General features: G+C 42.5%; 1 pseudogene; it reads right to left on the reverse strand.

The window, feature by feature from the left end:
• Positions 1 to 1,287: 1,287 nt before the first annotated feature.
• Positions 1,288 to 27,413, reverse strand: part of LOC149971289 (uncharacterized) — a 104,850-nt pseudogene continuing 78,724 nt past the window's right edge.

The following is a 27,413-nucleotide window of genomic DNA, read 5'->3' on the forward strand; positions in this document are numbered from 1 at the left end:
GACCTCGAGCCTGCCTGCCGCCCTGTACCGTTTGGATGCTGACCTGGTTATGAACTCTTGCCTGTCCTCGACCTGCCTCTTGCCTTCCCCTCGTTGTTCAATAAATAACAGACTCGAACCATCTGCCTCCTGTGTCTGCATCTGGGTCTCGCCTTGTGTCATTATAAAAATATATTTTTGGGGTGGAGTTTCCCTCTTATTAATAAGCCACCACTAACACTGTTTACAGTGGACAGATTATGTACATTTTTTGCTTTTGGTGATCATCAAGCCAAATATTTCTCAAGCTAAAAATTCTGAGGGTCTAAATATTCATAATTTCGCATCTGTCGCAACAGACCGTTGTTTCTTTCTGGCCATGCTGGGTAGCAGGGGCTGTTCGACTTCCATTGAAGTCTGTCAATATAATTTTCATGTACACTGAACAAAAATATAAACGCAATGTAAAGTGCATGTAAAGTGTTTTCATGAGCTGAAAGATATTCCATACTCACAAACATATTTCTCTCAAATTTAGTTTACATCATTGTTAGTGAGAATTTCTCCTTTGCACAGATAATCCACCCACCTGACAGGTGTGACATATCAAGAAGCTGATTAAACAGCATGATTACACAGATGCACCTTGTGCTGGGGACAATAAAAGGCCACTTTAAAACGTGCAGTTTTGTCAAAACACAATCCCACAGATGTGTCTAATTTTGACAGAGTGCAATTGGCATGCTGACTGCAGGAATGTACACCAGAGCTGTTGCCAGATAATTTAATGTTAATATCTCTACCATTAGCCGCCGCCAATGTTGTTTTGGAGAATTTGACAGTACGTCCAACCAGCCTCACAACTGCAGACCACGTTTAACCATGCCAGCCCAGGTTATCCACATCCTGCTTCTTTACCTGTGAGAGTCTGAGACCTGCCACCCGGACAGCTGATAAAACTGAGGAGTAGTTCTGTCTAAAATAAAGATGTTTTGTGGGGAAAACTTATTTTGATTGGCTGGGCCTGGCTCCCAAATGCGCGGGCCTATGCCCTCCCAGGCCCACCCATGGCTGCACCCCTACCCAGTCATGTTAAATCTATAGATTAGGGCCTAATTTTTGTATTTAAATTGACTGATTTCCTTATATGAACTGTAACTCAGTAATTCTTTGAAATTGTTGCATGTTGCGTTTTTTCTTTTCAGTATATATGTTAAGTTGGGTGAGAGGTGTCTTATTTTTTTCTTTCTTGCAGGAGTCATCAATGATCTTTATCTCTGCAGCACAAAATGGAAATGTTGTTCATGGTCACCAGACTACTGGACTTTTCCTCTTCACGGTGCGCAGGAGTAGGGTCATGACATTCAGACACCGCACCCGTGCTGTTCTCACATGATTGGTGGAGCAGAGCAGAACCCTGACTCCGGGGTTAGAGAAGAAGGCGAGCGCTCTGGGCTGAGGCATGCATCTCATTACTGAAGCAGAGGCCTCTGGTGGGGAAGGAGGAACAGAAGGACACAGAGGGGCTGGGAGAGGTTTGGAGAGGCAAAGGACTCACAGCCAAGAGGAAGGGAATGGTGGGGCCCAGGGGGCAGACAAAGTCATGTACAACAGGCCTAAGTGGCAGAGTGGCAGGGAACAAAGAAGAGCCTTCCTTCCCTCAAGCCACACATTGAATATGCCCTCAGCTTGGAATCTTAACAGATGGTGACTATTTCTCTCAGTATATGTTTATTAATACTTTTGCATAATAATGTATGCTTGGATCATACTGTACTTTTGCATGTTTACAACTTATTGTGGCACGATGAACCACGTTGTGCATAATTTGAATGTTAGAGGTTATATTTTAGCAAGCTCTCTCATTCTTGACTGAGGTACAAAGCAGCACATTATAGTCCTTTTTCTCTACAGCAAACACAATATTCAACATAGGGAGAGACTTCATTTTTAAATATTAGTGCTCATTCTTAATGCAACCTACATAGGCCCTAGATACAAGTCCTCATGGACTTGGAGAGTACACTGTGGTTCTATAATAATGTTCTTTCATTATTCCCTGGGTCTTCTGAAAGGGCGAATAGCCCGGAAACTCCATGTTTCTTTTTTTTAATGAAAAACCGAGATTGTCATTAGGACAGCATGGCTGCAAAGAGAGCCCTTGATGAAATACTCAGAATCATACTTCACTGTCTGAAGAGTTATTCTGCTTCACCAAGATCTCCTTCATTTATTAAGACACAACAATGGTCTGAGCAGAGTTATTAAAAGCCTTTACAAACTCCCCACATATTTCTGAGGTGCTCTCTCTATCAAGGTGGACTTTCCCCATTAAACAGAACACCTGTAGTACCTCTTCATTAATTTTTAATATGTGGCCCTCATGTACTGTCTTCACATGCTTTCATGTCATTCCACCCAACTCATTGTTTATTATTATTAACCCTTATTTTACCAGGTAAAATGACTGAGAACATGTTCTCATTTACAGCAACAACCTGGGGAATAGCTACAGGGAAGAGGAGATGAATGAGCCAATTGTAAACTGGGGATGATTAGTTGACCATGATGGTATGAAGGCCAGATTGGGAATTTAGCCAGGACACCGGAGTTAACACTCCTACTCTTACGATAAGTGCCATGGGATCTTTAGTGACCACAGAGAATCAGGACACCAGTTTAACGTCCCATCCGAAAGACAGCACCCTACTCATGGCAATGTCCCCAATCACTTCCCTGGGGCATTGGGAAGTTTGTTTAGATCAGAGGAAAGGGTGCCTCCTATTGGCCCTCCAACACCACTTCCAGCAGCATCTAGTCTCCCATCCAGGACCAACCCTGTTAGCTTCAGAAGCAAGCCAGCAGTGGGATGCAGGGTGGTTTGCTGCTTGTTTCATGTGAATTTGATTTGATGTATTCTACTCAAAAATATTGCTAAAAACCCTTCTTTTGTAAATGTTATGGAAGACAGTACACCTTCACAATATACTGTAACTTCTGGTCAGGTCTGCCCAATGTCCTCTTTCTTAACACCAGTGAAGGGAACCTGCCTTTAACATGCACACTTCACTCCCCTTCAACTACAAGCTTGTTATACCTTTGGTAGTTTCATCAGACAAAGATGGACAATCAAACATACAATAGCTCAGTCTTTCAATAGTAACCCTAATTATTATTATCATTGGAGAACGCATCTCTCTTAGCTGTACGTACAATAGAGAAAACATAATTGAGGGGTTGAATATAGTGTGTATCATAAACCGCAATAATGGAAGGAAAGTTGGAGCACAACTAATAAATTACAGTTAACAAAAATGCATGCTTAATTCAGTATAAATTAATGTATAGAATTGATTATACAAGAGACACAATTCACAAATTATACAGCACAATGCAGAGTCATGCATAAATCTAATAATGACTCAATAATCAATGCTTTCTGGGAATGCTTTAAAGTCTGGAAGTTATGAGCGGAGCTAGAAGGTTGGCTGTCGGAAGTATTACAATCCGCCTTTCTGCATATTTCAATACATTGCATATTTATTTACATTTTATTTCACCTTTATTTAACCAGGTAGGCTAGTTGAGAACAAGTTCTCATTTACAACTGCGACCTGGCCAAGATAAAGCAAAGCAGTTAGACACATACAACAACAGAGTTACACATGGAATAAACAAACATACAGAAAGTAAAACAGTAGGAAAAAAAGTATACATACAGTGTGTGCAAATGAGGTACGATAAGGGAGGAAAGGCAATGAAACAGGCCATAGTGGCGAGGTAATTACTGGAGTGATAGATGTGCAGAAGATGAATATGTAAGTAGAGATACTGGGGTGCAAAGTAAATAAATACAGTATGGGGATGAGGTAGTTGGGACGGGCTATTTACAGATGGGCTATGTACAGGTGCAATGATCTGTGAGCTGCTCTGACAGCTGGTGCTTGAAGTTAGTGAGGGAGATAGTCTGCAGCTTCAGCAATTTTTGCAGTTTGTTCCAGTCATTGGCAGCAGAGAACTGGAAGGAAAGGCGGCCAAGGGAGAAATTGACTTTGGGGGTGACCAGTGAAAGATACCTGCTGGAGTGCGTGCTGCGGGTGGGTGCGGCTATGGTGACCAGTGAACTAAGATAAGGTGGGGCTTTACCTGGCAAAGACTTGTAGATGACATGGAGCTAGTGGGTTTGGCAACGAATATGAAGCGAGGGCCAGCCAACAAGAGCGTACAGGTCGCAGTGGTGGGTAGTATATGGGGCTTTGGTGACAAAATGGATGGCCCTGTGATACACTGCACCCAATTTGTCGAGTAGAGTGTTGGAGGCTATTTTGTAAATGACATCGCCGAAGTCGAGGATCGGTAGGATTGTCAGTTGTACGAGGGTATGTTTGGCAGCATGAGTGAAGGATGCTTTGTTGCGAAATGGTAAGCTGTTTCTAGACTTAATTTTGGATTGGAGGTGCTTAATGTGAGTCTGGAAGGAGAGTTTATAGTCTAACCAGACACCTAGGTATTTGTAGTTGTCCACATATTCTAGGTCAGAAACGTCCAGAGTAGTGATGCTGATTAGACTGTAAACTCGAAAGCCTTGGCCAGGTCGATGAATACGGCTGCACAGTATCGTCTTTTATCGATGGCATATAGGATATTGTTTAGGACCTTGAGCGTGGCTGAGGTGCACCCATGACCAGCTCGAAAGCCAGATTCCATAGCTGAGAAGGTGCGGTTGTATTCGAAATGTTCGGTGATCTGTTTGTTATCTTGGCTTTCGAAGACTTTAGAAAGGCAGCGTAGGATAGATATAGGTCTGTAACAGTTTGGGTCTAGAGTGTCTTCTGCCTTTGAAGAGGGGGATGACAGTGGCAGCTTTCCAATCTTTGGGGTTCTCAGACGATACGAAAGAGAGGTTGAACGGGCTAGTGATAGGGGTTGCAACAATTTCGGCAGATCATTTAAGAAAGAGAGAGTCCAGATTGTCTAGCCCGGCTGATTTGTGGGGGTCCAGATTTTGCAGTTCTTTCAGAACATCAGCTATCTGGATTTGGGTGAAGGGAAAATGGGGGAGGGTTGGGCGAGTTGCTGTGGGGGGTGCAGGGCAGTTGACCGGGGTAGGGTAGACAGGTGGAAAGCATGGCCAGCCGTAGAAAAATGCTTATTGAAATGCTCAATTATCGTGGATTTATCGGTGGTGACAGTGTTTCCTAGCCTCAGTGCAGTAGGCAGCTGGGAGGAGGTGTTCTTATTCTCCATGGACTTTACAGTGTCCCAGAACGTTTTGGAGTTTGTGCTACAGGATGAAAATTTCTGTTTGAAAAAGCTAGCCTTAGCTTTCCTAACTGCTTGTGTATATTGGTTCCTAACTTCCCTGAAAAGTTGCATATCACGGGGGCTATTTGATGCTAATGCAGTACGCCACAGGATGTTTGGGGGGGTGTAGTGAGATACCAATGGGCTGGGTGATTCTCTTCTCATCACTCATCTTGAAAAAACGTATACTAAAATCTTGGAAGTCAATCAATCCTCAATTATTAACACAATGGAAAAATCTAGTGATTTATTATTGAAATAGCAAGTGTGACCGAGAAAAAGTGGCAAACAATAATGCTGGCACTAGGGATGGGGGTGTGATCATGTGGGACTGGGCAGATGAGATGTAGACATTGTTTGTGTGTGTCTGTAAGTTGTTGTTTGTATGTACAGTATAAGTTTGTATGTGGAGTGTAAAAAAAAATATTATGGCAAAAATTGTAATGTTTTGAAGCATTTAGCTTTCATAAAGCAGGAATTAATTGGTCTAGTCCTTCTCATTAGCTCCCTAACAGCCCAAAGCAATTATTCATGGTGAGTAATGTGTACTTATCTGAACATGTTTATGGTAAAAGTGTCCTTTCAGCTGTAGCTTTATTGAGCATGTACCATTTAATGAGAGAAAAAAACATGTTTGTATAGACTTTGACTCCCGTAATTACTACTTCTTTATGGCAAAAGATGTGAATACACAGTCTTAGAATGATTTTGAGAAACTGCATGTTACACAGTATCATATCATAAAAGATACATAACAGCTTACAGTAACAGCTTGTATGCCATAGCATGGATGAAGGAATTATTTATTATATGTTCATTATGGCACTGATATCAGAGAGGAAGTGGCGAAGCGAGAGGCTCCACTCCTGTCAATTTGGCCATTTGAGAATACAGCGATAAGCAGACCAAGCTGGGGGTTTTTGTATGGAGGTGTATGAGAAAGTGTCGGATTTGGTAAACAAAAAGTGATTGCTAATTTGCTAAGTGATGCTTATTTGATCGAATAGAAGTTTCGTAACGTTTAAGTTGTTACAAATATACTGATATAAGTGGACACGTGATATCTAGGCAAAAAACAAAAAATATAGGTATTTTATATCAGAGTTGTGTCTGTTGTTCACATGCATATCTGCCCACTCATTGGTTGGAATTTTCCCACCTGATCCCGCCGCCACCCACCTGCCTTGCCGACATTGTGACTCCTATTAGGGCAGAGGCAAGAACATCTTATCATGATATAGAGTATCTCTGCTATTATGCAGAAATCTACATTAGAGTTTTTCCCAGTTGTTTACACACTAAAACTGACCCATGAGGAACAATGATCCAAACTCATTCAGCAGAACCATGTACCAAATCTGCAATACTAATGGCACATGTTTTGCTTTACACTCAGATTTCAATTCTATAATAAACATTTGGCATAACGCAACATACAATGCTCTACCTTTGGCATAAACTTCACATGTATTGTGTGCAAATGATAAGCAACACTGTTCAAGAAGCAAAGCACAATTACCAATTTATCACTTTCATTATTCACATGCAAACACTAATTGGTAAATGTTCACTTTGCAATCAGACCTCGGTATAGATTTTTAAAAAAGGCCACCAGTGAGTACTCATGTGTTTGGAGAACAATGAAAGCAAACTTGTCAGAGAGAGGTAGAGGTGGAGGAAGACCAAGAACAAGAACAAGAACAAGAAGAGTAATCTCTGATGAAACTCGATCGACTGTGGTGGACCATGTGGTCCACCACGGTTTGACCTTGAGAGAGGCTGGGCAGAGTGTGCAGCCCAATCTGAGCCACTTCCATCATCTGGACGTTCCAAAATGGGCATAGGTATGTACTGCAGACATTGGACCTACAGTATCTGCTACTTTTATTACTTGACAGTAGTACAACATAAAGCACAGTAAAGACTGCAGATTCCAATACAGACTGTAAATATTTCAAGTATTACTGTATGTACGAAATTAGGAGCTACAGTGTCTCGCAAAAGTATTCATCCCCCTTGGTGTTTTTCCTATTTTGTTGAATTACAACCTATAATTTAAATGTATTTTTGGAGGGTTTGATTCAGAGTGAGCTTATCAACCATAGCCCGCATCCTTAAGAAACACCTCAAACATCTCCAGATCAAGCAAATCTACAGAGTCCCATTTGAAAGGAATTCCCAAAGAGTGAACGATAAACGGTGTGAATATGCTCAAGTAAGTAATGTACTAGTACTACACTCTTGAAACATTAAAAGACTCACTGATGTTGCCAGTGAACTTTACTATACAGCAATTACAGTATTTACTGTAATTTCAGAGAATCATGGAGTTAGATGCAAATACTGACCCATGACTACTCACCTTGAATTGGACGAATAATTTTTCTTTCAATAGTCGGAAGAGAGAGAATTACTCCAGACACCCGAACAGGCACTCATCCACGTCATGCGCAGAAGAAAGAGACTGAGATTTTGCGGAAGGAGATCGGGGTGCCTTGTGAGGATCAGGCGATGAGTGGCTAATCTGCTTTTGCCATCCGTACTATTGTCCAAATGTACAATCGCTGGAAAATAAATTGGACGAACTAAACGCATGTACAGTTGAAGTCAGAAGTTTACATACACTTATGTCGGAGTCATTAAAACTTGTTTTTCAACCACTCCACAAATGTCTTGTTAACCAACTATAGTTTTGGCAAGTCGGTAAGGACATATACTTTGTGTATGACACAAGTCATTTTTCCAACAATTGTATACAGACAGATTATTTCACTTATAATTCACTGTATCACAATTCCAGTGGGTCAGAAGTTTACATACACTAAGTTGTCTCTGCCTTTCAACAACTTGGAAAATTACAGAAAATGATGTCATGGCTTTAGAAGATTCTGATAGGCTAATTTACATAATTTGAGTCAATTGGAGGTGTACCTGTGGATTTATTTCACGGTCTACCTTCAAACTCAGTTCTTCTTTGCTTGACATCATGGGAAAATCAAAAGATATCAGCTAAGACCTCAAAAAAGAAATTGTAGACCTCCACAACTCTGGTTTATCCATGGGAGCAATTTCCAAACGCCTGAAGGTATCATGTTCATCTGTATAAACAATAGTACACAAGCATAAACACCATGGGACCACGCAGCTGTCATACCGTTTGTCACGTTCTGACCTTAGTTCCTTTGTTTTGTCTTTGTTTTAGTATAGTCAGGGCGTGAGTTGGGGTGGGCAGTCTATGTTCTTTTTTCTATGATTTGGGATTTCTGTGTTTGGCCTGGTATGGTTCTCAATCAGAGGCAGCTGTCAGTCGTTGTCCCTGATTGAGAACCATACTTAGGTAGCCTGGTTTCACCTTTTTTTCCTTTCAGTGTTTGCGCCATTCGGGACTGTTTCGTTTTTCAGTTTGATTTTCTTGTTCTTTTGTATTTTGTATTCAGTCTCATTAAATGATATTATGGATACATACCAAGCTGCATTTTGGTCCTCCTTCTTACTACTACTCCTCGTCAGAGGAGGATGAAGACCGTTACACCGCTCAGGAAAGAGACACGTTCTGTCTCTTAGAGATGAATGTACTTTGGTGCAAAAAGTGCAAATCAATCCCAGAACAACAGCAAAGAACCTTGTGAAGATGCTGGAAGAAACAGGTACAAAAGTGTCTATATTCACAGTAAAACGAGTCCTATATCGACATAACCTGAAAGGCCGCTCAGCAAGGAAGAAGCTCCTGCTCCAAAACCGCCAGAAAAAGCCAGACTATGGTTTGCAACTGCACATGGGGACAAAGATCGTACTTTTTGGAGAAATGTCCTCTGGTCTGATGAAACAGAAATGGAACTGTTTGGCCATAATGACCATTGTTATGTTTGGAGGAAAAAGGAGAGGCCTGCTGCAAGCCAAAGAGCACCATCCCAACCATGATGCACGGGAGTGGCAGCATGATGTTGTGGGGGTGCTTTGCTGCAGGAGGGACTGGTGCTCTTCACAAAATAGATGGCATCATGAGGGAGGAAAATTATGTGGATATATTGAAGCAACATCTCAAGACATCAGTCAGGAAGTTAATGCTTGGTTGCAAATGGGTCATCCAAACGGACAATGACCCCAAGCATACCTCTAAAGTTGTGGCAAAATGGCTTAAGGACAACAAAAGTCAAGGTATTGGAGTGGCCATCACGAAGCCCTGACCTCAATCCTATAGAAAATTTGTGGGCAGAACTGAAAATGCGAGCAAGGAGGCCTACAAACCTGGTTCAGTTACACCAGCTCTGTCAGGAGGAATGGGACAAAATTCAGCCAAATTATTGTGGAAAGCTTGTGGAAGGCTACCCGAAACATTTGACCCAAGTTAAACAATTTAATGTCAGTGCTACCAAATACTAATTGAGTGTATGTAAACTTCTGACCTGCTGGAAATGTGATGAAAGAAATAAAAGCTGAAATAAATCCTTCTCTCTGCCATTATTTTTGACATGTCACATTCTTAAAATAAAGTTGTGATCTTAACTGACCTAAGACAGGGAATTTTTACTAGGATTAAATGTCAGGAATTGTGAAAAACTGAGTTTAAATGTCTTTGGCTAAGGTGTGTGTAAACTTCTGTCTTCAAATGCAAATCAATTTATAACATTTTTGACATGCGTTTTTATGGATTGTTCTGTTGTTATTCTGTCTTTCACAGTTCAAATAAACCTACCATTAAAATTATAGACTGATCCTTTCTTTGTCAGTGGGAAAACGTACAAAATCAGCAGGGGATCAAATACTTTTTTCCCTCACTGTATATCCTACCAGCAGGACATTAAAAACTGTAATAGTTATGTTTCATCGAGTCGTGGCTGAACGACGACATGAATAACATACTGCTGGCGGGTTATACACTTTATAGGAGGATAGAACAGCAGCCTCTGATAAGACAAATGGTGGTGGTCTATGTATATTTGTAAACAACAGCTGGTGCACCATATCTATGGAAGTCTCAAGATCTTGCTCGCCCAAGGTTGAATATCTCATGATAAGCTTTAGACCACACTATCTACCTAGTGAGTTTTCATCTGTACTTTTCGTAGCTGTCTACATACCACCACAGACCGATGCTGGCACTAAGACAGCACTCGTATGAGCTGTAAACCGCCATAATAAAACAGGAAAACGCTCATCCAGATGTGGCGCTCCTAGTGGCCGGGGACTTTAAAGCAGGGAAATTAAAATTCCTTTTTACATAATTTCTATCAGCATCTTAAATATGCAACCAGAGGGAAAAAAAACTCTAGACCACCTTTACTCCACATGCATACAAAGCTCTTCCTCACCCTGCATTTGGCAAATCTGACCATAATTCTATCCTCCTGATTCCTGTTTACAAGAAAAATTTAAGCTGGAAGCACCAGTGACTCGGTCAATACAAAAGTAGTCAGATGAAGCAGGTGCTAAGCTACAGGACTGTTTTGCTAGCACAGACTGGAATATGATCCAGGTTTCTTCCGATGGCATTGAGTACACCACATCAGTCACTGGCTTCATCAATAAGTGTATCGATGACATCGTCCCCACGGTGACCGTATGTACATACCTCAACCAGAAGCCATGGATTATAGGAAACATCCTCACTGAGCTAAAGGGTATAGCTGCTGCTTTCAAGGAGCGGCTGCTTATAAGAAATCCCGTTATGCCTTCAGAAGAACCATCAAACAGGAAAAGCGTCAATACAGGACTAAGATCGAATCGTACTATACCGGCTCCGATGCTCGTCAGATGTGGCAGGACTTGCAAACTATTACAGACTACAAAGGGAAGCACAGCTGAGAGCTGCCCAATGACACAAGCATGCCAGAAGAGCTAAATTACTTGTCTGCTCGCTTCGAGGCAAGTAACACTGAAACATGCATGATAGCATCAGCTGCTCCGGACTACTGTGTGATCACGCTCTCCGCAGCCGATGTGAGTAATACCTTTAAACAGATCAACATTCACAAGGCCACAGGGCCAGATGGATTACCAGGACGCGTACTCTGAGCGTGCGCTGACCAACTGGTAAGAGTCTTCAAAGACATTTTCAACCTCTCCCTGTCTGAGTCTATAATGCCAACATGATTCAAGCAGACCACCATAGTCCCTGTGTCCAAGAACACTAAGGTAAACTGCCAAAATGACTTCCGCTCCTTAGCACTGATGTCTGTAGCCACGAAGTGCTTTGAAAGGCTGTTCATGGCTCACATCAACACCATTATCCCAGAAACCCTAGACCCACTCCAATTTGCATACTTCCCCAACATATCCACAGATGATGCAATCTCTGTTGCACTCCACACTGGGCTTTCACATCTGGACAAAAGGAACACCTATGTGAGAATGCTATTCACTGAGTACAGCTCAGCATTCAACACCATAGTGCCCTCAAAGCTCATCACTAAGCTAAGGACCCTGGGACTAAACACCTCCCTCTGCAACTGGATCCTGGACTTCCTGACGGGCTAACCCCAGGTGGAAAGGGTAAGTAACAACACATCCGCCACGTTGACTTTCAACACGGGGGCCCCTCAGGGGTGCATGCTCAGTCCCTTCCTGTACTCCCTGTTCACTCATGACTGCATGGCCAGTCACGACTCCAACACCATCATTAAGTTTGCCGATGACAGGCCTGATCACCGACAACGAAGAGACAGCCTATAGGGAGGAGGTCAGAGACCTGACCGTGTGGTTCAAGGACCTCTCCCTCAATGTGATCAAGACAAAGGAGATGATTGTGGACTACAGGAAAAGGAGGACCAAGCACGCCCCCGTTCTCATCGACAGGGCTGTAGTGGAGCAGGTTGAGTGCTTCAAGTTCCTTGGTGTCCACATCACCAACAAGCTAACATGGTCTAAGTACACCAAGACAGAACATAAATTTTTGTATTTTCTTGTTAGATTACACACAAACAGTATACAGTATTACAAAATCTTAGTCTTTACACTGAAATAGGTTCTGATAGTAGTGTTTTGAAAATGTCAGTGTGATCAGTTGTCACTCATTTGATGTGTGTTTGTGTGTCTCATTTGTATGCAAAGTTTCATTTTGAGTAGGAAGTAGATGATTTTGATTGCTGCATTTCATTTTGCAAGATGTCTGTGGGGTTTGGAGAAATTGTCTAACTTTTTTCTGTTTAGAGTTTTGAGTACATGAGGTGTAGTTTCAGCAAATGTGTGTTAACAATTAGGAAAAACTGTAATATAGCCCATCTGGAGATCTACATGTATTTTTCTTTTGTGTGTTTCAATCATAATATATGAAACTCTAGTTCTATTGTTTGTCATTTCACAAATTGATACATGATCTTGCCTTCAGCAGAAGTATGCAGACGCTCTGAGTCTTGTTAGTAATGGAAACCATTGTCATAATCATAATATAACATGAGCCAGATGAGACAGACTTGCCGTCTGGGATCTTGACTGGCATGGCTGATTAAAAAAACAACAATGTATTCTTATGATTTAACTTCATTTAGTTTGACTGCATAGCTAAGTTGTAGTTCTATACTAAATAAGACATCCATGGATTTACACTGGGGCCTAATTCAGGGACTATCATCCTGCAACACTTTAGAACACACAGTGTTGGTAAGACATTACATGAACTGGTTTTGTCCTAAAAATGATCGAAATTACTCATAATTTGGGCTATACAACAACTTAAAAGAAACCATTATTTTAAAAAATGTGAATTACAATTCAAATACACTGTTCAAAAAAATAAAGGGAACACTTAAACAACACAATGTAACTCCAAGTCAATCACACTCCTGTGAAATCAAACTCTCCACTTAGGAAGCAACACTGATTGACAATACATTTCACATGCTGTTGTGCAAATGGAATAGACAACAGGTGGAAATTATAGGCAATTAGCAAGACACCCCCAATAAAGGAGTGGTTCTGCAGGTGGTGACCACAGACCACTTCTCAGTTCCTATGCTTCCTGGCTGATGTTTGGGTCACTTTTGAATGCTGGCGGTGCTTTCACTCTAGTGGTAGCATGAGACGGAGTCTACAACCCACACAAGTGGCTCAGGTAGTGCAGCTCATCCAGGATGGAACATCAATGCGAGCTGTGGCAAGAAGGTTTGCTGTGTCTGTCAGCGTAGTGTCCAGAGCATGGAGGCGCTACCAGGAGACAGGCCAGTACATCAGGAGACGTGGAGGAGGCCGTAGGAGGGCAACAACCCAGCAGCAGGACCGCTACCTCCGCCTTTGTGCAAGGAGGAGCAGGAGGAGCACTGCCAGAGCCCTGCAAAATGACCTCCAGCAGGCCACAAATGTGCATGTGTCAAACGGTAAGAAACAGACTCCATGAGGGTGGTATGAGGGCCCGACGTCCACAGGTGGAGGCTGTGCTTACAGCCCAACACCATGCAGGACATTTTTCATTTTCCAGAGAACAACAAGATTGGCAAATTCGCCACTGGCACCCTGTGCTCTTCACAGATGAAAGCAGGTTCACACTGAGCACATGTGACAGACGTGACAGAGTCTGGAGACGTCATGGAGAACGTTCTGCTGCCTGCAACATCCTCCAGCATGACCGGTTTGGCGGTGGGTCCGTCATGGTGTGGGGTGGCATTTCTTTGGGGGGCCGCACAGCCCTCCATGTGCTCGCCAGAGGTAGCCTGACTGCCATTAGGTACCGAGATGAGATCCTCAGACCCCTTGTGAGACCATATGCTGGTGTGGTTGGCCCTGGGTTCCTCCTAATGCAAGACAATGCTAGACCTCATGTGGCCGGAGTGTGTCAGCAGTTCCTGCAAGAGGAAGGCATTGATGCTATGGACTGGCCCGCCCGTTCCTGTCCAGGAGTTGGCGGATGCTTTAGTCCAGGTCTGGGAGGAGATCCCTCAGGAGACCATCGCCACCTCATCAGGAGCATGCCCAGGCGTTGTAGGGAGGTCATACAGGCACGTGGAGGCCACACACACTACTGAGCATCATTTTGACTTGTTTTAAGGACATTACATCAAAGTTGGATCAGCCTTTAGTGCGGTTTTTCACTTTAATTTTTAGTGTGACTCCAAATCCAGACCTCCATGGGTTGATAAATTTGATTTCCATTGATAATTTTTGTGTGATTTTGTTGTCAGCACATTCAACTATGTAAAGAAAAAAGTATTTAATAAGAATATTTCATTCATTCAGATCTAGGATGTGTTATTTTAGTGTTCCCTTTATTTTTTTGAGCAGTGTATGTATTTGTATTACACGTGCATTTACCAACCTGTGGCTGCTTTGAAAGCAGATTGCTAAATTCACATTCCGCCCACTGTGCACCACAAACACATACTTAAAATAAGTGATTGATGTGTTAAATGTAAGACTGTAGTCGGCTGTGGAGTATTTCAGAGCTGATAAGGTGGTCCATGAATGGGAGAAAAGTTAAGTTATTTTTCCCTAGGCCATCGTACGTTTTAATTTCGGCATTAATTGCCTCATCTAATTTATCATAATTGACCATGAGACTAATGATGACCACATCCCCAGTGGTTATGACAGTCTCTTCATAAGATATCACTGTGTAAAAGATTACCTGTCAATTCAAGTGCCTCAACTGCAGAGCACCTGCAGTGAAACATTTTTATCTTTTGGCATCCTCTTCGTCAGGACCATGTCTGTAAAAGTTGGCAGTACCACTCAGCATTATCTTTCAAATTGAAGATGTTTGTCCTTCCCATGCCAAATCATGGCATCCGTTATTTAAGTAATGTCTCCTTCATTGACTAAAACTATCAATCTCCTTAATTGCCGTGTCACTTCCGGTGATTTGTATAGAAGATTTACTCCCATATTCTTACTGATTGTTTCCATCTACTTTATGACCTCAGATTTGATCATGAATGTAGCTGGTGTACTAACTCTGTGTTTATATATAGATGTACGTAGGAAGATATTGGTCTGATAAAATTAGAGTACCGTACGGTCAAGTATGTGGTTCCAACGAGTCCCAACTCTCATCTTTCCATAGAAGGGTCATAACAGTTTGTAGGCCAAACTGTTTGGACTTTCGGGATGTCTCAGGGTCTGACTAACACAGCTCTAGCTCTGTCACCTTTCACCACAGATGTGGAAGTGTTACATAGGCGGATGCAATGAATTGAGATGCATCTAATGCAAAAAACAGAAAGCTCTAACATAAACTGAAGATTTTTATTGAGATGTTCTTATTATGCTAATTAGATTTGCATGCGGGCGCGGACATTGAACTTAGGGGGTATTAAGGTATTGATCCTTACCTGGTGATTACAACCACTAGAAGAAAAGTGCTGAACTGACAAAGCAGTTTTTTTACTTTCCTTTTTCTTGAGGTCAACACCTCAGATGGCTTAAATTCCTCCCACAGCAGCATGTTTATCGAGCCGACTGTTACCTTTTTCACTTGACTGCTTTGTCTTATTGAAATCAATGGGAGTCCAGGCTGACTACTCAGTCCATTAATTTGATATCATGAAACTGCCAGTTCGTAACAAACCACAAGTAATATAATCAGACCTTTACCTCAAAGATGTTTGTTCTATCGCCCAGGGAGTTTCTGACCCATACTAATGAAATGACCTGGCTACACCATGTAACTTATGGGAGGGAGGTATGTTTGTGTTGATTCAAATGAAGTCCGGGGCGGACTGGGACTAAAAATCAGCTCTGGCATTTCTGACAAACCGGACCATTTTTTCCATGAGGCCCCCATTATTAGCCAGACAATTATTATTTTGTGCAAAAAAAAGTTATACAGGCCCAGAAGTGAAAAAAATGGACCAGCCCATCTGGCATTTTCCCGAAATACCAGATGGCCAATATGTCCCTGAATGAAGTTATTCAACCTTACATAGCCATTACAGACTCCACCTCTACAACGGACATTCTGGCACTGTGGCTTGAAATGTTTCATAGATCAAATCCATGGCACCCTGCTTCAATCAATAAACTATTTGAGATTAGGCTCTGTCAGTGTCCTCAGCTGGCAGAGTAGATACAGTAGATACTCCTGCAATAATGGGACCCACTGCTGTTTCCTTGGTCGTTCAGCTATCTATGAATAATACAGTCTGTAGATCTACAGTATAGAATGTACAATTGCACCATACAATAGGAATTTTGAATTAGCAGCTACTAGCTATGTTGGTAATTACCTTTCTCTTAGGTTTAGAGAGACACAATCTCATTAAGGTGCTACATTTGTCTCTAGTTTTTGTTCCAGTAAACTACATTTCAAAATTTTTGATTTTGAGGCAATCTTTAAAATGTTGCTTCCTGACATAAGTACCTTTCTCATTTCAAAGCATTGAAATCCTTGTGTTTAATTAGTAAGTTACTAATTAGATGTATTTTTGTTCACTGACGTCATCTGACAAGCTTTGATAAGGTTGATAACTCTCATATTTTGTTCCTGTGTAATGTTTAATCACTCCCTTGAATTAATTGTGAGATAAAAGAACTGAACATGGCAACCCCAGAGAAGCTAGCTAATTACCACTTTGACACATTCTCTGATAACTACATTATCTAAAGCTCATGTGTTACAGCACAGGCAGACACACTGTAATAACACAAAGGTAACAATCCATACATTTAGCAGCATTTTTGTTTTGATTATGTTTTGTCATTAAACTTTTTGTCTCTACTCAATATTTGTTGTCATGTAGAACATCATCCAAAGTGACATTATTTGTGTAATGTAAAATGCACTCTGATGTGCAGTTATGAAAAAAAGTTGTATTTTATTTTTTGAATTTACGGCTACCACACCAGGGAACCAAAAAACACTAAAAAGTGCCCTAAAAAGTGCCCTTTCGAAGTCCTTTCAGAACCAATTGCTGCCAGGGTCAACAAGCTTCCAACGAAGAGTCAACCCCACAGTGATCCTCTCTGTATGTGTACTGTAACTATTTACCATGAGAGCGGAAAGACATATCCCCAGGTTGCTAATGAACTACATTAAATCTGCAAAACAATCATCTTTCTTAATCAAGGTATATTATTATCATCTCACTCATGATTGCTAATGTATGCCTCCAGGCAGCATTTAATGAACACTTAAGGGGAGACACCTCAAAATGTATCTTATTGTTGGGTCTCGGTGAGGTATCCATACATCTCACAGAGACAGTGGTCATCTGCCTGCTGTTCTGTACCAGAAGGGTTTTTAAAATGTTGTATTACAATAATGTCATGTAGAGTGGCTAGCGAAAGTATTCACCCCCTTGGCCCCCCTTCCTATTTTGTTGCCTTACAACCTGGAACTCAATTTGATTTGAGGGTTTGCTATTACAGCTGCACGTCTCTCTAAGCTTGGCACATCTAGCCACTGGGATTTTTGTCCATTTTTCAAGGCAAAACTGCTCCAGCTCCTTCAAGTTGGATGGGTTCCGCTGGTGTACAGCAATATTTAAGTAATTCCACAGATTCTCAATTGGATTAAAGTCTGGGCTTTGACTAGGCCAATCCAATACATTTAAATGTTTCCTCTTAAACCACTCAAGTATTGCTTTAGCAGTATGCTTGTCCTGCTGGAAGGTGAAACTCTATCCCAGTCTCAAATCTCTGGAAGACTGAAAAAGGCTTCCCCACCACAACCGGACCAAGCGGCGTGGTAACGGGCAGCAGGAGCAGCAGCAGCGGCCAGCAACACAAGACTCATGGACATGGGAGGACGAGTTGGATGGAAAAGGACCCTGGGCACAGTCCGGGGAATTTCGCCGCCCCAAAGCAGAGCTGGAGGCAGCGAAGGCAGAGAGGGGCTGGTATGAGGAGGCAGCACGGTGGCGCGGTTGGAAGCCCGAGAGTCAGCCCCAAAAATGTCTTGGGGAGGGGCATACGGGGAGTGTGGCGAAGCCAGGTAGGAGACCTGCGCCAACTCCCCGTGCTTACCGGAGAGCGAGAGGGACCAGGCAGGCACCGTGTTATGCTGTGGAGCGCACGGTTTCCCCGGTGCGGGTGCATAGCCCGGTGCGGTACATTCCAGCTCCTCGTATGGGCCGGGCTAGAGTGGGCATCGAGCCAGGTGCCATGAAGCCGGCTCTACGCATCTGGTCTCCAGTGCGTCTCCTTGGGCCGGCGTACATGGCACCAGCCTTACGCATGGTGTCCCCGGTTCGCCAGCACAGCCCAGTGCGGGCTATTCCACCTCGCCGCACTGGCTTGGCTACCGGGAGCATGCAACCAGGTAAGGTTGGGCAGGCTCGTTGTTCAAGAGCTCCAGTGCGCCTGCACGGTCCGGTCTATCCAGTGCCACCTCACGCACCAGCCCTCCGGTGGCAGCCCCCCGCACCAGGCTGTCTCTCCGTCTTCTGCCTACAGGGTCTTCCGCCTGTCCAGCGCTGCCAGAGCCAACCTCCACTCCAGTGCTGCCAGAGTCTCCCGTCTGTCCAGAGCTGCTAGATTCTCCCGTCTGTCCAGAGCTGCTAGAGTCTCCCGTCTGTCCAGAGCCGCTAGGTGTCTCCCATCTGTCCTGAGCCGCTAGAGCCGCCAGTCTGTCCTGAGTCGCTAGTCAGCCAGGACCTGCCAGAGCCGTCAATCAGCCAGGACCTGCCAGAGCCGTCAGTCAGCCAGGACCTGCCAGAGCCGTCAGTCAGCCAGGAGCTGCCAGAGCCGCCAGCCAGGAGCTGCCAGAGCCGCCAGCCAGCCAGGAGCTGCCAGAAGCCAGGAGCTGCCAGAGCCGTCAGCCAGTCCTGAGCTACCCTTCAGTCCTGAGCTGCTCCTTAGTCCCGAGCTGCCCCTCAGTCCGGGGCTGCACCTCAGTCCAGTGGGGCCCTTGAGTAAGGTTGCCAGTACTGTCACGCCCTGACCATAGTTTGATTTGTATGTTTATAGGTTTTGTTTGGTCAGGGTGTGATCTGAGTGGGCATTCTATGTTGTATGTCTAGTTTGTCTGTTTCTGTGTTTGGCCTGATATGGTTCTCAATCAGAGGCAGGTGTTAGTTGTTGTCTCTGATTGGGAACCATATTTAGGTAGCCTGTTTTGTCATTGTGGGTGGTGGGTGATTGTCTATGTTAGTTGCTTGTGTCAGCACATGTCGTATATAGCTTCACGGTCGTTGTTCATTTATTGTATTGTTCCGTTTACTTTGTGTTTTCGTCATCCATTAAAATGATGCATTCACACCACCCTGCGCTTTGGTCCGCTTCTTACGACGATCGTGACAACCATGCTTCACTATGGGGATGGTATTCTCGGCATGGTGAGAGGGGTTGGGTTTACGCCAAGCATAACGTTTTCCTTGATGGACAAAAATCTAAATTTTAGTCTCATCTGACCAGAGTACCTTCTTCCACATATGAGTCTCCCACATGCCTTTTGGCAAACACCAAATGTGTCGCTTATTTTTTTCTTTAAATAATGTCTTTTTTCTGGACATTCTTCTGTAAAGCCCAGCTCTGTGGAATGTACAGCTTGAAATGGTCCTATGAACAGATACTCCAATCTCCGCTGTGGGGCTTTGCAGCTCCTTCAGGGTTGTTATTGTTGCCTCTGATGAATTCCCTCCTTGCCTGGTCTGTGAGTTTTGGTGGGTAGCCTTCTCTTGGCAGGTTTGTTGTGGTGCCATATTCTTCCCATTTCCTATTAATGGATTTAATGGTGCTCCGTGGGATGTTCAAAGTTTGATATTTCTTTAGCACCCACCCCAATCTGTACTTCTCCACAACTTTGTCCATGACCTGTTTGGAGAGCTCCTTGGTCTTCATGGTGCTGCTTGCTTGGTGATGCCCCTTAGTGGTGTTGTAGACTCTGGGTCCTTTCAGAACAGGTGTAAATATACTGAGATCATGTGACAGATCATGTGAAACGTAGATTGCACACAGGTGGACTTTAACTAATTTTGTGACTTCTGAAGGTAATTGGTTGCACCAGATCTTATTTAGGGGCTTCATAGCAAAGGGTGTGAATACATATACATGCACCACTTATGTTTTTTATTTTTTAGAATATTTTGAAACAAGTTATTTCTTTCATTTCACCTCACCAATTTGGACTATTTTGTATATGTCCATTACATGAAATACAAATACAAATCCATTTAAATTACAGGTTGTAACATAATAAAATAGGAAAAAACGCCAAGGGGGATTAATACTTTTGCAAGGCACTGTATTACTCTTATGATAACATGGCAGCATAACATGTGCCATTATGCTGACACTTTTATCTAAAGTGACTTAAAGTCATGTGTGCATTTATTTTAAGTATGGGTGGCCCTGGGAATCGAACCAAAAATCCTGTCATTGCAAGCCCCATGCTCTACCACCTGGGCTACAGGCAAATGGAGATATGCCACCCACTATATATCGTTACCATGAATGATGCTAGAAGCATCGCTCAGATGGGACTTCTCACCAGACAGAAAGCATCTGGGCTTAGTTTGGTCTTCTCACCGGACAGGTAGCATCTGGGCTTATTCACATGGTCTAACGCTTTGATAGTCCATCTTAGAAACGTCCATTATTAACCTAGATTTGTAGAATATGAATATAAATGGTAAAATGTACTATTGGTGGATATATTGTAACAACAACGTGTGCAGCAGTTGTCAAAGTACATTTTATTCAGTTCTGGCTTCGGCACTATTGCCTCTTACCTACACCAAGAGTTTGAGGATCCATTCAATATAGATAGTGTTAGTGTGTTTAATTCATAGACTGGCCATGTCAGCTCTAATTGTGGTACATGTGTAAAAGTTAAGTTCCACAGAAGCAATTTGGTCCCCTGGTCGGTGGAAAGGAGATGAGTTCTCCATTTAACCGTTCCATTCCATTAAGCCTATCGTCCATATTGAAGGCCTCTCCCGTCTACACACAATGCATAATTAAACTGGTGATGCTGTCCTTTCACCCGTTTGTGTGCGTTAATGGGAAATATCCGTTAGGCATTCAGTCAGATTTGCATTAATGCAGAGTTAAGTCCAAATGCTGCATGCTGTGTACTCACCACCCTAAAGGAATGTACAGATCAGTGGAGGCTGGTGACTTGAAAAATTGAGGAGCCAGTGGGATTTTTGCCCATTCTTCAGACTGAAACAGGTTCCCCTCAAGAAGTTCCCTGTATTTAGCGCCATCCATCATTCCTTCAATTCTGACCAGTTTCCCAGACCTTGCCAATGAAAATAATCATGGTGTTCTCGGGGTGATGAGAGGTGTTGGGTTTCTGCCAGACATAGCATTTTCCTTGATGGACAAAGAGCTAAATTTTAGTCTCGTCTGACCAGAGTACCTCTTCCATCTGTTTGTGGAGTCTCCCACATGCCTTTTGGTGAACACCAAATGTGTTTGCATATTTCTTTCTTGAAGCAATGTCTTTTTTCTGGCCACTCTTCTGTAAAGCCCAGCTCTGTGGAGTGTACGGCTTGAAGTGGTCCTATGGACAGATACTCCAATCTCCTCTCTGATGAATTCCCTTCTTTCCTGGTCTGTGAGTTTTGGTGAGCGGCCCACTCTTGGCAGGTTTGTTGTGGTGCCATATTCTTACAATTTTTTAATAATGGATTTAATGGTGCTCCGTGGGATGTTCAAAGTTTCAGATATTGTTTTATAACCCACCCTGATCTGTACTTCTCCATAACTTTGTCCATGACCTGTTTGGAGAGCTCCTTGGTCTTCATGGTGCCGCTTGCTTGGTGGTGCCCCTTGCTTAGAGGTGTTGCAGACTCTGGGGCATTTCAGAACAGGTGTATATATACTGAGATCACGTGACACTTAGATTGGACACGGGTGAACTTTATTGAATACATACGCACGCACACCTTATCGTTTTTTTGGGGGGGGTTGAATTTTTTGAAACAAGTTATTTTTTTAATTTCACTTCACCAATTTGCACTATTTAGTGTATGTCCATTACATGAAATCCAAATACATTTAAATTACAGGTTGTAGCGCCACAAAATAGGAAAAATGCCAAGGAGGTTTTTCAAGGCATTGTATTATGGGGTTTGGGAATGAGAGGGCTAATTACACCATGTTGGAAAGGGGTCACAGCAGTGACTGAATGAGGGTATGAGGCATGAGTTGAGGTGTTCAGAGTCTAGACCAGTGCAGGACAGGATTTGACTGGGAAGACAAAACTATAAGAAATCACACTACACAGTTAGACAAAAGAGCTAAGAATGAGTTAGTCCAAGCAAAGAGTAAAAACATTGATGTGTAATAATGTGTTTGTGTATGTGATTGACTCTACATACAGGAATGAGAGAAAATTGTGCTTGGAGGGGAAACATTCAATGTGCCAGTGGATGACTGGGCACATGAGACATGTCTTCAGTTCATGTCAGGAGTAAGTTGACAATGGTAGTGGAGTGGAATAGGCATCACCTTTTATATCAGAGAAAAGGAGGGGACTTAGCTATAAATACAAATAGCAGATACATTCCATTACTGCTGTGCCATCGTAGGTTTGGACAACAAGTTTCTCTATGAACTTAAACATCTCAAAATTCATAAAGTCGAACACAGACTGCTTATCTTGCCCACTTTACAGATTAAAGTATACCAAGAAACATTCCCGATTAAAGCCCTGATCATTCACATTCCTGATGATAACTGACAACTGCAAGCAGACTGAAGGTCCAAGAATGGTGAGGCAATTTTTAACAGGTGATCACTGAAAAATCGTCTCGTTTTCATCCGATACAGCGTGTCAGATTTCATATGTTTAGGTGTAGTCCAGGCTGCTGCAACATTTATGTCATGAGTTGTTGCTTGTGTTTGTCTGGTGTGATTATGCATTATCATCTTTGCTAAAACAATACAGGAGAAAAGTGGAAAGCCTATCTAAGCTCATGTGAAAAAATGCGCTGCGTCAACCTGTCTCTTAAATCTAACTTTTAATGGATGATGCGATGAAAGCTATCAAATCATTTGGAATTGTTTGACATCCCAGAAAAGAAAGTCGAAAGTTTGATATGTTCAGCAAATAAACCATCGTAATGTGTAATTACCTCTGCAAGCTCCTTGTAGTTGCCCTTGTTAATGGAACTTTCCCTCTCATCGTGTCCTCTGAAAGCAAATTCTTGCATGCTCTGCTTTTGTTTTTTTCGTTTAGCTGAATGATCGATGTTATTCAAGTCACTGTACCCACCTTTCCACCAAAGGCTCAGACTTTCCAAAAATCAGGCAAGCAATACAGGTGGCCTGATGAAAGGCTCCCTGTTAACTAGCTATACTTTTGATACCAGTTGGTATTGAACGCCCTCACCTTTTCATCCTTCTTCATGAAACTGATCTCAGGCAGAGGTCGACCGTCGCTTTTAATTTGTACCTTTTCATCCTTCTTCATGAAACTGATCTCAGGCAGAGGTCGACCGTCGCATTTAATTTGCACCTTTTCATCCTTCTTCATGAAACTGATCTCAGGCAGAGGTCGACCGTCACATTTAATTTGCACCTTTTCATCCTTCTTCATGAAACTGATCTCAGGTAGAGGTCTGTGTACCCCAGAGAATGAAATGGGTTCTTCAACACAAAGTCCAAAACATTTTCAGCAGCATTTGCCATTCTACCATTCTTGCAGAGAAAACTGCACACTCATGCTGGTTGCTAGCTAGCTACTGAAGTTAGCAAGGCAAATTTAAATAAATTGCACTAACTGGACACAAAAATTAAGTTCTAAAAACAAGAAAAATGCATAATATATCTCCTCCGACTCCTGTAATTTGAAAAAACGAATTTGAATTTAATAATATCCAGAAAATGCTCAACTATCACTCTTCACTTCACCTCTATCCGACAATGTCACCAAGCCTCTCAACACATAGAACCCCCATAATGCTCTGTGGCACAATCACAATATAACTCACTGGGTTCATTCTCTGATCCTAATTCTCTGATTGGGTGGACATTACAGTTCATACTGCAAAAGCTTTGATTGGTTGGAGGACGTCCTCCGGAAGTGGTCATAATTACGAAGTACTGTACATCTATGGAAGGTGGTGAGGCCTACGAGACTCCTAGGTTCGGTATTGAAGTCAATGTAGGCAGAGAAGGACGGTATCACGTTTAAGGGAAGACCCAGATGCAGACAGTGTCGAAGTAACAAATGCTTATTACTAGAATTGGGGGTAGGCAAAACGACAGGTCAATGGTAGGCACAGGTCAGTAATCCAGGTCAGAGTCCAAAAGGTACAGAACGACAGGCAGGGTCAGGGTAGGCAGAGGTCAATAATCCAGGGTGGTGTGACAAGGTACAGAAAGACAGGCAGGGCAGGCAGAATGGTTCCTGGAAAACAGGAACTAGAAACAGACAGGAGCAAGGGGAAAAACGCTGGTAGGCTTGACGAAACGAACAAAACGAACTGGCAACAAACAAACAGAGAACAGAGGTATAAATACATTGGGGATAATGGGGAAGATGGGTGACACCTGGAGGGGGTGGAGACAAGCACAAAGACAGGTGAAACAGATCAGGGTGTGACAGATGGAAGATACAGTAGCTGTCCTCCGGCTACACCATGGTGCTACCCCAGACAGTGCTGTTGAAGTTACTGACCTTCCTTGCAAAACAGTGTATTTTAGTCAATTATTTGGTGACATATGAATATGTTTAGTATAGTTTTATGTAAAAAGGATAACTTTTTTTATGTTTCACAATTTTTTATTTTTTTTTTGTAATCACTGAGGAGGATGGAGGATGGTCCTCCCTTTCCTCCTCTGAGGGGCTTCCACTGATACAGATGTAGGATCTTAATTTGAGCTTTCTAAAGCAGGAAAATAATCTTGCAGCAACATGAAATGTGAATTATTATTTGTATTATAATTAATGGACATTTTTGTAGGGGTTGATACATTTTTTGTAAGGGAAAATCAAGTTTGTAATTTCCACTTTGAAATTTCAAACTTCAGAAGCCGTTTTAAACCTCAAATACACTACAGGTTTTACATTTCCTGCATTGCAGAAAAGTTATCCTGCAACAGGGTAATCAAATTAAGATCCTACATCTGTAGAGGGATTGATAACAATTCACAGCTCGGTTTGCTCCGATAACAAATTCAGTTTTCCTTTCCCCTTGAGCTCGCCACTATGGATGAGAATCCTAATGTGCCTTCACTCTGCTGTGTGAGATGGTGCTGTATTCCATGAAGTGTATGATTCAGTCAAATCAGAGACAACAGGCCATCTCCCTGCATGCTGTGACTAGGTTACAGCATGTGCTTTACATGAGCCTTGGAAACAACAACAAAATGAAGCTTTTCAACAGACTCTAAATGGTTGTTATAGTCAGCTAGCATGTACAAACAATGGAAAACAGATATAAGTCAGTGTCATCCACTGCCACCAATCATATACCCACCATATGTGGTGGGTAACTGAATAACCTGTCACCTGTGATTAGTGAGAAGAGGCACACAGTGTACTACCATCTAACTCTATCTAGCCACTAGACAACCTCTAGCTTTGCTCACTATGGACCTACTCCAGAAATTAAAGTCCCTACAACCTTATTGACTTGCTTTGTGTGACATCTGTAGAGAGAGACCATGTTAGCTGTGTGCAGTCAATCAGAGAAAGCAACTGTCTGAGAACGGAGGATATAACACTGGTCTAACTCTGGTGCATATGATCCCCGTGTGGTTATTAAACAATCCAAATCAAACATCATGGATTTAAGACATTATTTCACACCTGCAATGTGAGAAAAACAAATCAGAGTTACGTAAACACTCTGTCAACTGACAGTCACACTGCATGGAGATTACCTGTCTAAATATTTTCAGTAGCTAGCTGCAGTCATTATGGCAATATACTGTAAAAACAAAACAACACAATTGGAAGTAGAAAACTAAAACCCTAAAGCCTTGGTTTTGAGTTGGAAAACAAGTTCCAAACAAGTTCCAAAATGAAATTCAAGGGTTTAATCCAGGCACCATGAATAGCTCGCTTTCCCTGATAAAGAAACACTTTCTGAGGCAAAGAGAAAGTAATGAGAGCTCAGATGACTGAGAGGTAATAATTAATTGGGACGGGCATATTCAGTCAACAGAGTCCTGTTCAATTTCCACACTTGCAGGGGAGCCTCGCTGGCAATTTACCTTGATTGGCAGCAGTAGGTTAAAGCTGAGGGAGCCGACTATATTCCCTTCATAAGAGAGCTGGCACCATGCTATTTTTTTTATTTATTTCATAGGATCCCCATTAGCCGACTTCAATTGTGACAGCTAGTCTTAGTGGTGTTTGTGTAACGGGGTGAGTGACTGGTTGTCGGGAAGTCAGGCGCAGGAGAGCAGAGATGGGTGATAACGGGAGTACTTTAATATACACCTTGGCCCAAAGGCACAGGCGAGGCAGCACAAAGCACAACCACGGTAACATGAACTGGATTAAACAAAACAAACAAACCTAGGTTTGAAACAAACCTAGCGCAAGCCAGCCTGTACCGAAAACCCTACACAAAGTACAATTCCACACACAGACATGGGGGAAACAGAGGGTAATATACATTTAGTCTGATGAGTGAATGTGAACAAGGTGAGCGGGAAAACAAGACAAAACAAATGGAAAATGAAAGGTGGAGCGGCGATGGCTAGAAGACCGGTGACATTGTCCGCCGAACGTCGCCCGAACAAGGAGAGGGACTGACTTCGGCGGAAGTCGTGACAGTCTGACACATAACAAAAAATACATTACAGACAAAATACCTTATAATTTACATACATTTAAAGACATTAACATGTAGTTTGTGTCTGTGTGCACGCATCTATCAGTCACACATACATGTCAATACACACACTCAAAACAAAAAGTAGTAGGAGCATTGGGTCAGCATCAGCATAACCAAATGATTAGCCAGAGATACAGTAGAAGGACTGCTGAGTGACCTATGAAAGTCACTGAATAATGGAGGAGTGGGTGATTTGGACAGAGGCTAAGGAAGATTAGTATGGTGCTGTAGAAGTGTGCTGTTCAAAATGAAAACTAGGATCTCAGTCACTATACCACGATGAGACAACGCAGTACCTTACTTCCTGGATTTACGATGTAAGGCAGAAATACACTCCAAAGCTCTCTGTTTTCAGTTGTTTTATTTTCTGTGGCATATCAATACAATACTCAGAAACACAGTCTACTTCTGTATCTTCCTGTCTAGACTGTGATGCAATTAATCAATATATATTTTTATATGGTG

This window comes from Oncorhynchus mykiss, chromosome 27, assembly GCF_057628025.1.
Source record: "Oncorhynchus mykiss isolate SJ-2025 chromosome 27, ASM5762802v1, whole genome shotgun sequence".
In the NCBI taxonomy this organism is placed as follows: domain Eukaryota; kingdom Metazoa; phylum Chordata; class Actinopteri; order Salmoniformes; family Salmonidae; genus Oncorhynchus; species Oncorhynchus mykiss.